Below are 6,345 nucleotides of genomic sequence, written 5' to 3'. Positions count from 1 at the left end.
TCTTTTATACCCATCCATCAAAGGCTGAGCCACAGGTGTCAGCGCTTCACATTTCCAGGTGTGAGTCCCAAACAGATTCTGTCTCTTGGGTAGAAAGCAAGAGGTGTGGCATCACAGGAGGAAGAGATCCCCTCCCACACACAAATCTTACTGTACCTCTGTGAAGTTGGTCAGAGCCTGTGTGAACTGGTCCCTTTAGGAGTGGCTAGAGTAAGTGCTGTGGCAGAAAGGTGTCTGATGTCTGTATTCGGTTTGCCAAAGGGCACTTTACACTAGAAAGTGTGGATGCACCTGGGTAAAAAGTTTGACAGACAGGGCCTGTTACATAACCATCTTCAGGCTGAGGTCAAAGGGAAGCTTAGCCCATCTTCTGGAACACTGTTGGCTTCTTTACTCTCAAACCTGGTTCTGTGCTGGATCCCTGATTATTTCACTTCACAGGGGCTCCAGGTTCTGAATTATAGCCCTTCCTGCCCTTTCTCCTGCTGCATGAGTGAACAGTTTCTGCATTTACTCTGATCCTTGTCATTCATGGCCTTCTGAGGGCAAAAACCATATTGCCTGAATGCTTTGAGCACTTCCTTTGAGCATTAGCTCTCAGCATTAGCCCTCAAGTCACTGCTCCCAAAGTTGAACCAAGTGGCTGAAAATCCAAACCCAGTTTCTGAACCTGCTGGACTCTTGTGTGCGTGTTTCCATCAGAGCCATGACCTTGAGAAGACTGATCAGATTATTTTGATGAGGGGATCTCCTCTCAAAGAGATACACATAATGCATAGCTATAGGGACAGATCCAGAGCTTGATGAGGTACTCAGTTAATACCCATAATAGCTGGAAACCAGCATACCCTTGTAGACAGGAGGAACAAGAAAAGAACATGGTGGAACAACTCAGATTTAAAAAGAAAAAGAAAAGGTTCTCCACCATAGATCAAAGCAAAGGCAAGGGTTTACCCCATTATCTTCCTAGTCTTGTAACAGAGTAAGAAGCACAACAAAATTTTCTTTTAGATGTTTGTGTTCAATTACTTTCCTAAAGGACTTTGAAGCTGATAGAAAAAAAGCTTGATGTTGTGCATTAGCAATACCTCGTGGTGTGCACTACTGCTGTAAAAGCATTTTAAGAAAATACATCTATTTTCTCATTTAATTCTCACAGAAATCTCATAAAATTGCTAGAGGATAACCAGGAAGGCAGAATCACAAGTTTTTCAGCAAAAATCATTTCTCTTCCTGGAGTCCTTAGGCCTTAATCTCAGAGACAGAGTTCTACAAGAAACCATTAAGGACACTGGGACATAATCTCCCAAAGCAGCGAGGCACCTGACTGGCTCTTTACCCACAAAGTGGTAAAAGAAACTCTTCTTATAGATGTACAGAGGAGATTAGCTGCATGATCCAACTGTATGAGGTCTATAAGAAGTTCAGTTTATATTCAAAGACATGAGAAAGTTGAAAAGATATTCTGCAAAACAGTTAACCAAAAGAGCTTACATGGCTAAACTAATGTCAGACAAGTAAACTTTAACACAAAAATTGTTACAATGGCAAAAACCACTGTATTAAAAAAAAGTCAATCTGTCATTAAGATATAAAATAATAAATATAATGATTACCTCAATACATGAAACAAATTGAAAGGGAAAATACAGTTAACAACAGTAGACTTCCACACTCTACTTTCAATGATGATAGATAAAACAACTAGACAGAAGTGATGGAAGCCACCCATGAAATGTCCGTGAGCTCAATTGGCTTGGAAGCCATTGGGTAGGAAAGTTTGGTATCTGGGAAACTCCAGCAGCAGTCCTGCTGGTTTGAGATCACCCAGTACATGTGATCCTACCTAGCTCTGCCAGGTTCAGCACTGTTCTGGGGTTGGGGTGACCCGCTGGAACTACATAGCCACACAACCTCTCAGAGATGGGTGTGGCTTGCCAAGATGCCAATCAAGCTGTTTGCTGTAAGTGCCCTGCCACACTGAGAAGCAAGATGACTCCTCCTGCTGAAACCTTATCCTGCCTTTGATGGACACCCCCTTAAATAAAGGACTGGAGCCATTTTCTAGCTGTTCAGTTCCAGCTTCTGTGTGGACTGGATCTATCAGGTGCTCTGCTTCCTTTAAATCTAATTTCTGGATCTGTCTCTTATTTCTTTACTAGACTTTCATTTTCTCAGGTGGCTCACAACCGTCTGATCAGGAAACTACCCTGGCAGGGTGCTGGCTGCCCCCCCATACAGAAGATCAACAAAGAGAAGATTTTAAGTACACTATACACCCACTAGACTTACCAGGCCATAAAGAAACCTACCCAACAACAGCAGAATTGCACAGTCTTCTCAAGACAACATGTTTGGCTACAAAACAAATCTTGAAGATTTTTAAAAGATTAAAATTATACAGTGTTCTTCTCTGAGCACAATAAAATGAAACAAAATCCATGAAAGAAGGAAATCTATTAAGTTCACAATTACATGGAAATTAAAGAATATACTCTTTAACAACAATGGAAGAAAATACAGGGAGTGGGTCAAATAGTAGAGAAAATCAACCAACGACCAACAATAAAAAAATAAATAAATAAATAAATAAATAAAAAAGAAAAGAAAATCAACCAAAAGTTGGTTCTTTGAAAAGATCAACAAAACTTACAAAAGTTGGTTCTTTGAAAAGATCAACAAAACTTACAAACCTTTAAATTAGACTGACCAATAAGAAAAGAAAGAAAACACAGATTATGAAAAAGAAAGGAATGAAAGCAAGGAAATTACTACTGACCTTACAGAAATAAAAAGGATTATTAAAGGATACCAACTAACTGCCAATAAACCAGATAACAAAGACAAAATGGGAAAATTCCTGGAAACATAAAAGTTACCAAAACTTACTCAAGAAAAATGTAGAAAATCTCAGTAGACTTGTAACAAGAAAAAAAAGACTGTATTTATAAAAATAATTTTTAAAAAGCCCAGGGCCAGATAGATAGCTTCTCTAATGAATACCACCACTTAAAGAATTAACACGCATCCTGAAAGTCTTCCAAAAAAAAAAAGGAGAGAACACTTTCTAACTCATTCTATGTAGCAAACATTCCCCTAAGACCAACACGAGGTGAAAACATTAAAAGAAAAGAAAACTTTAGGCTAATATTCTTTATGAACACCAGATGCTAAAATACCAACAAACAAATCTAGTAGCATATAAAAGGGATTATATATCATGACCAAGTGAGATTTATCCCAGGAATACAGCATGACTCAATGTACAAAAATCAACATAATACACTACATTTATAGAATGCAAAAAAATCATTTGACAATACCCAACATCCATTCACAATACCAATACCCTTTCACAATAAAAAAGCTAGCAAACTAGAAATAGATTTCCTCAACATGATAAATAGTATCTATCAAAAAACCCACATCATAGTCAATGATGAAGCTAATCATTTTGTAATAATTGGTTACAAGACAAAGATGTTTGCTCTTACTACTTATATTGAACACTGTGCTGGAAATTCAAGCCACAACAATTAGATAAGTCAAAGAAATAAAAGATATCCAAACTGGACACTCATAAATATCTGGTGGGACTGAAAATTGGTGCAACCACTCTGGAAAGCAGTATGGAGATTCCTCAGAAAACTTTGAATGGAGCCATCATTTGACCTAGCTATCCTACTCCTTAATTTATACCCAAAGGACTTTAAAATCAGCATACTATAGTGATGTAGCCATATCAATGGTTGTAGCAGCTCAATTCACAATAGCTAAGCTATAGAATCAACCTAGGTGCCCTTCAACAGACGAATGGATAAAGAAAATGTAGTATATCTACTCAATGTAATATTACTCAGCCATAAAGAAGAATGAAATTATGGCATTTACCAGTAAATGGATGGAACTGGAGATTTTCATGCTAAGTAAAATAAGCCAATCCTCCAAAACCAAAGGCTGAATATTCTCTCTGATATGTGGCTCCTAACGTACAATAAGAGTGGGAGGAGGGAAAATAAAAGTTCATTGGATTAGACAGGGGAATGAAGAGAATGTAAGAGGATGGAAATAGAAACACAGTAGAATGAATCAGACATAATCTTGATGTGTTCATATATGAATATATGACCAGTGTAACTCAACATTATGCTCAACCACAAGAATGGGGAGTTATAGTCCATGTATGTATAATATGTATAAAATACATTCTACTATCCTGTATAACTAAAAAGAGCAAATAAAAATAAATAATAAAACTTTTTAAAAAAGATATCCAAAGTGGAAAGGAAGAAGTAAAGCTACAATAACCAAGACAGTGTGGTACTAGCCTTAAGACAGATATGCAGACTAATGAGGTAAGAGAGGTCCAAAAATAAACTTTCACATATATGATCAAATGACTTTTTTAAAAAAAAAGATGCCAAGATCAGTGAACAGAGATATACTACATTCCTTTATCCAATATATAATGCTGGGAAAATTTGGTATTCATACATTAAAAAAAAATGTTGGACCCTTATTGTATTCCATAGGAAAAAATAACTCAAAATGGATTAAAAACCTAAATATAAAAGCTAAAATTAGAAGACTGGGGAGAAAAACATAGGAGGAAAGCTTCATAGCATTGGATTTGGCAATGATTTCTTGGCTATAACATTAAAATCAAAAGCAACAAAAGAGAAAACAGATAACTTGAACTTCATCAAGATTAAGAACCTGTGTGCATAAAAGGACACAGCATAATGAAAAGATAACCCATGGAATGGGAGAAACTACTTGCAAATCATGTATCTGACAAGGAGTTAGTATCCACAATATGTAAAGAACTCCTGTAACTCGGGGTGGGGTTGTGGCTCAGTGGTTGAGTGCTTACCTAGCACGTGCGAGGCACTGGGTTCAATCCTCAGCACCACATAAAAATTAATAAAATAAAGGTATTGTGTCCAACTACAATTAAAAGATAAATATTAAAAAAAGAACTCCTGCAACTCAACAACACTACCAAAAGAAAGAAAACTCAATTTTAAAGTGGGCAAAAGATTTGAATAGGTACACACACACAAAAAAAGATGAATTTTACAAGAGCAATACACATATGTTCTTAAACATTAAATTTAAGTTACCAATGAATCCTTTTTAAAAGAAACTATAAAATCCAGTAAATTAATAAATAAATACATTTGTAATCCATTAAAACATATAAACTCACTGTGTTAGTCAACTTTTCATCACTGTGACAAAACACCTGAGAAAATCAACTTAAAAGAGTAAAGATTTAGGGGCTGGGGCTGTGGCTCAAGCGGTAGCGCGCTCTCCTGGCATGCTCCAGGTTCGATCCTCAGCACCACATACAAACAAAGATGTTGTGTCCGCTGAGAACTAAAAAATAGATAAATATTAAAAATTCTCTCTCTCTCTTTAAAAAAAAAAAAGAGCAGAGATTTATTTTGGCTTACAGCATCAAAGGTTTCAATCATGGTCACTTGGCCCCACTGCTTTGGGTCTTTGGTGAGCAGAACATCTTTGGTGGGGAGCATGTAATGGAGCTGAGCTGCTTATCTCATGGCAGCTGGGAAGCAAAGAAAGGAGAAAAGAAGGGGCCAGGGACAAGATATACCCTTCTGGGGCATGCTCACAGTGACCTACTTCCTCTAACTAGGCTCCACCTCCTCCTGCTTCTACTGTCTCTCAATAGCCCATTCAATTATGAAGCCATTGATGGATTAACACATTGAGGAGATCAAAGCCCTCATGATCCAATCACTTCCCCAAAGCCTTATCTCTGAACATTGGTGCAATGGGGACTAAGAACCTAACAAAGGCTAAGCCTTTGGGAAACATCCAAATCCAAACCACAACATTCACCTGACAGGCTCTACATTTCACCTTGAGATGGGCAGGGCTGCCTGGAGCATGCAGTTGGTGAAAGAAATGTTATTGACCTCCTAAAGAGTTGGTATTCAAATACTCCTGTAGGAATCACAGTTTGTGTTCAAGCCTACAGAAGGAAAAGCCAATAGGGAACCTAAAGAGTTCTGCCTGAACCCAGGTGATTTTCAGTCTTCTGGCAACTGAACCTCAATGACAGGGCCATTACTTGCCACCCAGCTCTCCAAGGAGACCTTGAGCAGAGAGGCTGAACTCAAAGAGAAGAGAGTGCCTTTTGGAGTGCTAGCTTCTTTCTATTACACAACGGGAAAGATTTCCAACCATGCTGCCAATTAGGTAAATAGATAAGACCTGTCCTCAGGAACACCCAAAAATGATGACTCCTCTTTTCCCATAAAACCTGGGCACCCCCTGGCAAAATTATTTGCTGTTGATGGCTAAGAAACAATTACTTGT

This window comes from Urocitellus parryii, chromosome 1, assembly GCF_045843805.1.
Source record: "Urocitellus parryii isolate mUroPar1 chromosome 1, mUroPar1.hap1, whole genome shotgun sequence".
In the NCBI taxonomy this organism is placed as follows: Eukaryota; Metazoa; Chordata; class Mammalia; order Rodentia; family Sciuridae; genus Urocitellus; species Urocitellus parryii.
This window is presented reverse-complemented; position numbering follows the sequence as displayed.